This window comes from Electrona antarctica, assembly GCF_951216825.1.
Source record: "Electrona antarctica genome assembly, chromosome: 9".
In the NCBI taxonomy this organism is placed as follows: domain Eukaryota; kingdom Metazoa; phylum Chordata; class Actinopteri; order Myctophiformes; family Myctophidae; genus Electrona; species Electrona antarctica.
In genome coordinates, this window is record NC_136790.1 from 5,423,163 (window position 1) to 5,433,162 (window position 10,000).

Consider the following 10,000-nt stretch of genomic DNA (forward strand, 5'->3'; position numbering starts at 1 on the left):
TATATATATATATATATACTTTGTACGTTATGTACTTTGGATATATATATATCCAAAGTACAGCACACATACTACAGTTGAAGTGGTTAATGTTAGTTATAAATGGTAAATGGTGCATATAGCACTTTTATCCAAAGCGCTTTACATAGATTGTGCATTATACATTCAGTAGTAACTAAAGTAACTAATGTTAAATAAATGCCTGTAGTGACATTTGCCTGTAGTGGAGTAGAAGTAAAAGTACTGACATTTGGAAATACTACAGTAAAGATACCTCAGAATTACAGTAAGTACTTATACATGCTTATATTTACCTTTCAGGATCCACAGAGCCTGCAGCAGTACTCTGTGATTGTGTGTGCGTGACTGTTTGTGTGCGTGCGTGACTGTTTGTGTGAGTGTGGGTGTTTTTGTTTACTCACCATTGGACGTAACCGTGGAACCATAGCAGACAAACAAATCGCGAGGGCATGACTCTCTCTCTCCACAGAGATGCGGAGGATATCTTTAGTCGGATGTGTGTAAACAACATAAACCAGCACTGAATGCAACGATAATCTCTCTCTCTCTGTTTGTCTCTCTCTTTGTCTCTGTGGCATAGCAGTGGTTCCCAGAGTGGGGAACCACTCTCAGAGTTACATTTACTTTGATTTTACAATATACATTGGGGTCCCAGAGATAGAAATGCCATTAAATAGGGCAGGGGTTCTCAACCCGTGGGTCGCGACCCCTCGGGGGGGGTCGCCAAATTATTTTGGGGGGTCCCCAAATTATTATTAAAAAAAAGTTTTGTTTTTTTGTTTTTTTTAACTGAAAAATGGAAATGAAGAGTTTACATGGTACACATAGTACATGCATAAGCCTCCCTAGTGATTATATCTGGTTTCAGTATTTATTTATGGTGTTTTGTATGGTGTATTATTAAGGTTATTGTAGCAGTCAATTTATATTGGGGGTCGGGAGGGGGAGGGGCGGGGGTCCCGAGACATTGCCAAAGCATTTCCGGGGGTCCCCGGCCAAAAACGTTGAGAACCCCTGAAATAGGGGACCGTAGCCTAATTCAGATCAAACCGGGGGTTCTTGAAATGAAAATGGTTGAAAATGCTGAAACTGCTAGAGCTCTAATGAGTGTCATTCTGGGGGTCCGTGACATGAAAAGGTTTGGGAACCACTGGCCTATAGCAATGGTTCTGAAACATCTGTCTCTGGTCACTCACTATAATAACCTTGTCTTCCACGGCACTCGTGAATTACATTATTACTAGAAATTGAACTTCAATTCAATTCAATTCGATTCAATTTTTATTAAACTGTCAAATCACGGCCCAGGCGGTGGCGTAACCGTCTGGGCACCCGACTGGTAATCCAGTCGCAGTGTGCCGCGGGTTCGACTCCCGAGCCCGACACGGCCTTTACTGCATGTCTTCCCCCATCTCTCTCCCGTTTCCTGTCAGCCTACTGTCTGTCCCTTCAAAAACCAATAAAAGGCGTAGGCCGCAAAAAAATATCTTAAAAAAAAAAAAAAGTCAAATCACAACAAGTTGTGTCAAGTTGTTTCTGCCAATACTCACAATACTTTGAGAGACACGTCCGAGTTTTTTTGCTTTGTCAAACAAGGGAACCATGGTGATGCACATGGCGTTGATCCCCGTCCCCTATTGGCTCATAGGACATGATGTACTGTATGTACAATGCATACTATAGGCAGACGAATGTATTCAGATTTGGCCACAAGGGGAGGTCAATGTAATTGTCCTCGTCTATTTTGTCTTGTATTTGTCAATGACACGTATTGTTGAGTGGTGCCTCCGCTCCTCCAGCTATGTGTGTCCCTATGTATGTCTCTGCATGTCTGAGCACGGACAGCTGCAACACCTAAAGTGGCCAGAGTAAAGTGGCACAGAGTACACTACAGTACGAGCCCTGGGCACGTTCCTGGGGGTTTGGATGTTCCGGTGACCCCTGGGGACCCCCACAGAGACCCCCGGGGACCCCCACACAGACCCCCGGGGACCCCCACAACTCTGGACCCGGACAGGCGCCCCTGCACCGTTCCTGGGGGTCTGGATGTTGAGCACAGTACAGTAACTATAACAATAGTAATGGTATAGTTGCACCGCTCAGTTCACACATAAGGTGTGATTTTGTGTTCATTTTGCATGCTGTGTTGATGCATTGAATAGATAGGACCACAATGGAAAAGGTCCTCAGTAGTTGTTAGTGCTCAATGGAGACTATTTGAGTCTCCAGCTGCTGTACATGTTTTTCCACTTTATACTTTCTTTAACTGTATACCGGTATATGATTTCATGTGTCATAGAAGTGCATATTTGTACGTCTTTAAATGTTCTGATGAATTGCAAATGGGGGACACTGATGTAAACAAGTCTCAGTGCTTCTTTTCTGTTTTTTATCCTCATAGCAGTTTTTGTATGGACTTGTGCTTTTGTTTGAAAAGTTCTACAAACTGTGAATACAATTTTCAATCAATCAATCAATCAATCAATCAATCAATCAATCAATCAATCAATCAACCCTACCGGAGTCTCCGGTTTGTAATTAACAGCACGTGCAGGACCGATATATAGCTGTACTCCTGGTCGATCACACTCTCCTCATAAGTCACTCTGAAAAGCACTGTTCTTCGGCAGCCTGATGTCACTCACGTTAGCACCCATCACGTTTATGGCAGGAATACGGTATATATAACCAATTGTCTTGGACTTGGATATACATTTATCAGAGAAGAAATGAGTATCAGCTAAAATATACACACACGCACGCACGCACGCACACACACACACACACACACACACACACACACACACACACACACACACACACACACACACACACACACACACACACACACACATACACAGACACACATTGAACACACTGAACTGACCGAGTGCACCTGCCATAGTGCACACACACACAAATACAGTCACATATGTATTCGCACATGTGCCGCACACATGCTATCACGCACCCACGTGTGCGCACACACACACACACACACACACACACACACACACACACACACACACACACACACACACACACACACACACACACACACACTTTTAGCGGTATCGATCTGGCTAATGAATGTATTGTGATTTACTGCAGTCATGGCCCATTGTTAGGCCACTGTCGGATGATGGACTGCCATCATTTTCCATGTGTTAAAAGCTCAGATACAGAGGAAAAGGAAAGGGAAGAAAAAACGAAACGCAGGAGGGCAGAATCTCTTTAATAGCCATGAGAGAGCAGAGTTATTCCAAGATGTTGTCATGAGTTATAGGCTTCGTCTTTTTCTCTCACTTTTCCCTCTTCCTCCTCCTCCTCCTCCTCCTCTCTTTCAGGTATGATGTAATTTCCAAATTTCATCAGACATACAGTCCCCCCCCCTCCCCTCCTTATAAGCTCATAATAATCTTGACACTGATTATGTTGTCAATTAGTAAATTAATGTGATGAAAAGGGGTGGCGTTCCTTATTATTAATGTGATGAAAAGTCGTTATTATTAATGCTGCGAGAGCCAAAGTTGTAATGCTTCCAAAAGCACAAAAGGACAAGATTATGAATTATTATCCACATTCAAAATGGTGTGTGTGTGTGTGTGTGTGTGTGTGTGTGTGTGTGTGTGTGTGTGTGTGTGTGTGTGTGTGTGTGTGTGTGTGTGTGTGTGTGTGTGTGTGTGTGTGTGTGTGTGTGTGTGTGTGTGTGTGTGTGTGTGTGTGTGTGTGTGTATTGTACTTCTACTTCACTACATCTCAGAGGCACATATTGTACTTCTACTCCACTACATCTCAGAGGCACATATTGTACTTCTACTCCACTACATCTCAGAGGCACATATTGTACTTCTACTCCACTACATCTCAGAGGCACACATTGTACTTTTACTTCACTACAATTGTTTGAAAACTTTAGTTACTATAGTTACTTTGTAGATTTTGATTATTATTTAAAGAAAAAACGACACGTCAGTCCCACTTCAGTCCTATGGCTATTTGGCCATTTGAAAACAAGCTCACAATGTGAGACATTGTGAGCTTGCAGATCGGCTATTTTCAAAAGATGATTATACATTATTTTAAGTTGAAATGAGACATTCTGCACAATGAGTATACAGTAGCCTACTTTTACTTCTGGTACTGTACACTTAAGTACGTTTTAATGCCAATACTTTTGTACTTTTACTCATTTTGAATTCCAGACTTTTACTTGAACAGAGTATTTCTACATTGCTGTATATTGGTATACTTTTACGTAAGAAAGAAATCACACTCTTGTGAAGTGAGGGGCTCTCTTATCATCATACATCACACTCCGTGCTCAGCCAATCAACTGATCACATTCCGTGCTCAGCCAATCAACTGATCACATTCCGTGCTCAGCCAATCAACTGATCACATTCCGTGCTCATACCATATAGAGTTCTAAATAATAGAGACGGCACCAGAATTAGCCCTTTGCTAAGTCCCTCCCCAACCCGTCCTTGTCCACGTTAGCACGTTAGCAGCGAGGAGACAGGGAAAGCTAAATGACGGGATTTCTCCATATAGATCAGGGGTTCTCAACCCGTGGGTCGCGACCCCTCGGGGGGGTCGCCAAATTATTTTAGGGGGTCCCCAAATTATTTTTTTTTAAAAAAGATTTTTTTAAAATTTTTATTTTCACGATTTAAAAAAAATAGCAGACCTACAAGCTCGTAGCGCGCCACTCGGTGGCGCGCTATGAGCTTGTAGATCTGCTATTTTTCAATAGCTAAATTATAACACTGCTTAAAACACCAAAAGGGGTTCCCGCCCAAAATTGTTTAAGGTTATTGTAGCAGTCAATTTATATTGGGGGTCGGGAGGGGGCGGGGCGGGGGTCCCGAGACATTGCCAAAGCATTTCCGGGGGTCCCCGGCCAAAAACGTTGAGAACCCCTGATATAGATAATCGATCATTTCAGTAGCAACTAGCAAGAGCTCCAAAATGTCTTCTAAATCTAGTCAACAAGGGCTGCAGTAAAAAATGCACATGACATTTTTTCAATAAACTAGAAATACAAGGAAATGACAGAGGGAGAAACAGTATCCAACAATCAACTTTAACGAGGTGGGAGTTTTCATGTTGCACGGTAAGACTACGGTCATTAATTAATAATTAGTATTATTGCCATAAGCTGTGTATGTGTTCAACAACAGAGCCAATGCAAAATAACATTGACAGCTATGAGGTGACGAAGCTGGACCCCAGCAACGGTTGCTAAACTATTTGGATTGGCATTGGACAGTCGCTTCTTGGCATGGGGTTTAGCGAAGGGCTAATTCCCCTCCCGTCCACTAGGAAGGGCTAATTCCCCTCCCGTCCACTGGGGTTTAGCGAAGGGCTAATTCCCCTCCCGTCCACTAGGGGTTTAGCGAAGGGCTAATTCCCCTCCCGTCCACTAGGAAGGGCTAATTCCCCTCCCGTCCACTAGGGGTGTAGCGAAGGGCTAATTCCCCTCCCGTCCACTAGGGGTTTAGCGAAGGGCTAATTCCCCTCCCGTCCACTAGGGGTTTAGCGAAGGGCTAATTCCCCTCCCGTCCACTAGGGGTTTAGTGAAGGGCTAATTCCCCTCCCGTCCACTAGGAAGGGCTAATTCCCCTCCCGTCCACTAGGGGTTTAGCGAAGGGCTAATTCCCCTCCCGTCCACTAGGAAGGGCTAATTCCCCTCCCGTCCACTAGGAAGGGCTAATTCCCCTCCCGTCCACTAGGGGTTTAGCGAAGGGCTAATTCCCCTCCCGTCCACTAGGGGTTTAGCGAAGGGCTAATTCCCCTCCCGTCCACTAGGGGTTTAGTGAAGGGCTAATTCCCCTCCCGTCCACTAAGGGCTAATTCCCCTCCCGTCCACTAGGGGTTGCTCACCCAGCGCATGAGGCCTTTTCACCCCTTCTTCCGGGTTGGAAAAGTGGTGGGCTCCGCCCATTTCGGGCCATACGTGAACGTGCCGGGCCGAAAGCAGGAACGAGCACCGTGCATGCGTGTGCGTGCGAGTCATGAACGAGCACCGTGCGTGCGTGCGTGTGCGTGCGAGTCATGAACGAGCATGGCCGCTGTTGTGTATTGGCTCGCGGCGTGTTCATGTATGGCCCAGTGCCGCTCGAGCTGCAGTTCCTACGTTGGGACAGCATGTCATTTGGCTACAAAATAAATACTTTTTTCCACCACTGATCGTAAGACGGTGTGGACGGTGTGGACGGACGGACGGACGGACGGACGGACGGAACGGACGGACGGACGGACGGACGGACACTTTGTGTCTGCCGTCTGATGCTTTCTGGGACTCTATAATGTATTGATGGTTTCTATAGGCCCTATAAGAGGGTCTGCATGGGTGGAACCTTTTTTGTGTGTCCGATGGTTTCTGGGGGTCTATACCCAAGGTTCTGGGTGGAACCTTTCTGTGTGTCTGGTGGCTTCTGGGGGCCTAAACATCTGTTACTCACCACAGAGTCACAATAGTTCCACTCTGTCAGGATGCCCAGAGGTCAAGAGGGCAGTGCCTTCAGCCCCCCCCAACCCCTCCTCCCCCCTACACACACACACACACACAAACACCCACAGAGGAAGGCACCTCACCCCGGCTGTGTGTGTCCGTGCATGCTCCTCTTATTTTGCTATTGCTATTTTTCCTATTGTGCGCCCCCCCCACACATTGCTTTCAAAGGAATTATTTGGGGGAACGTTGATGAGTGCGCACCTGTTTTAGAGGCAGCAAACTATAGTGTCCCCCCAAATCACACACACACACACACACACACACACACACACACACACACTCCCTTCCTCTAGTCTATAGAGAGTAATTCAACACTGATTTAGCTGCGACCAAAGAGCAACAACTAGCCTACTAGACAAGAAGAGGGGGGAGAGGAGAGGAGAGGGAGATGCCAAAAACTGAAAGCGTGACTGTTTGTCTGTCTGTCTGTCTGTCTGACTGTCTGTCTGTCTGTCTGTCTGACTGACTGACTGACTGACTGTATGGTTAGTGTGTCTGTCTGTGTGGTTCTTGGTAGGACCGTACGTGGGTGGTGCAGTGGTGGAGTTCAGTTCAGTGGACGGCCGGTCGGTGGTTCTGTTCTGACTGAACCGAAGCTTTTTTATTTTTACCGGGAGGAAGCAGCGACACACGCCGCCCAACGCGCCTCAAGCTGCGGTGTGATCTTCCAGGGAGCACAGCCTCTGGAGCTCCAGACCAGCCAGGCATTAAGTTCCACACACACACACACAGCAGCAGCAGCTCAGCACAGCCTAGCTCTCCCTCCCTCTCTCTCTCTCCTCTCTCTCTCTGCCTGCTAGAGTCTAGTGTCAGTATTGTTCTGACTTCACTCCAGAGAGTAGAGTAGTGGCCACCACCGCTCACTCACTCCGACGCACACACACGCGCGCGCATGCACGCACACACTGACTGACACACACGGGACCCGCACACAAAAGGGAAAGCAAGCGACTGACTAAGCAGCGAGGCAGGAGAGGAAGGAAGGACTAACTAAAAAGCGAACGAGAGAAAGAAAGAAACACCACCACGCGATTGATTGTCCGGTTTTTTTTAACTTCAGCGATACCGCCACCGGTCGCCGATCTTTAAACAAAAAAATATATATCCTCTCTTTTTTTTCGTTCTTGTTTTGTCCCGCAACGGTCGGTTTGGTTTGGTGTCCCGCGGACCCCCCCTTTGACGCCGTGAGAGAGAGAGAGAGACCTCGAAAGAGAGTGAGAGAGAGAGAGAAAGAGAGAGACTGCGGGTCTTTGAGGAGACTGTCCACATGGTCCAACCACTGGCGTGAAAGTTCTGACTTCTTCTTCACAAGAAAACACGAAGAACAGGTTGATACAAACTTTATTATGAGTAGTGTTATTATACTCTGTATTCCCACTTCTGTCTGTCTTTCTCCTGCTGTTTTCACAAGTTCTCTTTTCGCCGATCGATGTGTTTATTCAAAGTTGTGTGCGCGCGCGCGTGTGCGTGTGTACGTGCGTGTGTGTGTGCGTGTGACCGTGTGTGTGTCCGTGTCCGTGTGTGTGTGTGTGTGTGTGTGTGTGTGAGAGAGAGAGAGACAGACACCGACCATGCAGCCAGCCCAGGCGCTTCAACTTTCACTTCCATTGTTTGCGAAACCATTCCAAATAATTCCTAATAAATAATAATAAAGATGATAATAATAATATGCAGGCTTTATTATGGTCGATATATTGATTGATCCTGATCAGCCGATCACGTCCACATTATTTCAACCACAGCTTTATTGGAGCACCTCGTTCGGGAGCTGTAGGCTAGTAATTGAAAGTATAATCGGCAACTTTTCCCAGAACCTCTTTGAAGTTTGTCCCCCTGTTCTCTCCTTCAGTTTCTTTGCAGTATAAGGAACAAAAATAAGACCTTGTGTTTTTTGTAGGTCGAGTGAGTGGGGTAGAAAAAAAGGAACTCGGACACGTTTCTTCTCGCGACCTTTAGAACGTGTTAACAGCATTAGTATTGTTGTAAACTAAACGCTGGAGATAGAATGGAGTATTGATAGTTTGAGTTTATTGTGTCCTATATAATTAGTTGGGACGGGGGTAATAGTTTGGGCCGCGTGCTGCCCCGAGGCTGTGCTCTTATAGAAGAGAAGAGGTGTCCGCTTCACAAAATGTTCACAAACAAAAAAAACATACTTTCTTCTCCCCCTTTCTTCGGAGCGGGTTAAAATATAGAAGCGATTCGGTGGGAAAGAGAGACAGAGTTGCGTTGTTCCAAAACAAGTGGATTAAGAAGGTTATTGATATAATGATAATAGTATAATGGTGTTAATTTTAAACACATCTGGTTTATCGCATATATGGACAGATTATTGAGATTTCTTTTTAATTCTTGTATTTCAGACTCCCAAAGTCGTCTTGATTTTTTTTACATTATTTTTTGCATTTTCATGGATCATTTATCAGTCCTGTTTATGATGTAGGCTAGTTTTATTTTATTTTATTGATATACTTATAATTGATATCTCGTCTTGCTTAAGAGAGATTAAAAAAATATGCCTTTCTTTGGAGATCCGGACCATTAAAAAAACAACGCCTTCTTCTAAAACAAATATCTCTTGAAAATAGAATTTAGCAAACTTTCCCCAAACTATAGCTTTATATGCTTTTCTCATATGATTCATTCATTTAGGCCTATAATTCTAATCTGTCTACGTGCCGTCATTTTACATTTTATTGGATTATAGGATGACAACATTATGGAAAGATTAAAGTCTAAATAAGTCGTTTATTGACTTTGTTGCCTCAAGTTTAATCCTGCGTATAACGGTGATTATTCACACGGATTTAATTGGCCATATGCGCCTGATTGTTGACACCTAATTATTAGTAGTTGTATGGTGACATTTAGGAATAGGAATTATATAAATGTTTCCTTCAGATTAACTGAATAACAAGATAGACACTATATTAGGAGTTGATTGATTGTAATGATTGATTAAATAACTTTATATTAATTATCGAATATCAACTTGTCAATGAAAACTGCGTTTATTTGGCAGGGATAATAATAATAATAATGGTCAAATCCTACGTTTTTAATTGTTTCCCCCCCCCCCCCCCCCTTACACACACCGTCTTGACGGAAAGCCACGCAGGAACAAACACGCGCACCTATACACCACGCACGGCGCAGCTTTTTCCACTAAAGTTCTACACTTGACTGCTGATGATATTATGAAGAAGTAGCATAATGTTATAGTCTTATTATTCACACGCTCGTTTACATTAGATGGACTATACAGATTCGCCGTGCATGTGGTCAATATTATGATTGATGCTTGGTTGATTTATTGATCGATCGAATATACTTTATTGACACTTTGCATGCAGTAAAAAAGCACATGAAGGTCCCTACCGTTCAATACAAGCTCTCAAATATAATGTCTGTGTGTAGGCTATTTATTCAATGGTCGTATATTTACAGCAGATTAGGCAG

At 44.4% G+C, this 10,000-nt stretch overlaps 1 protein-coding gene across 1 annotated transcript in view; it reads left to right on the top strand.

Moving 5' to 3' along the window:
* Positions 1 to 10,000, top strand: part of LOC306929284 (nuclear receptor subfamily 1 group D member 2-like) — a gene marked incomplete at its 5' end in the record, with an annotated part of 23,856 nt that overhangs the window by 446 nt on the left and 13,410 nt on the right. The window lies entirely within an intron of this gene.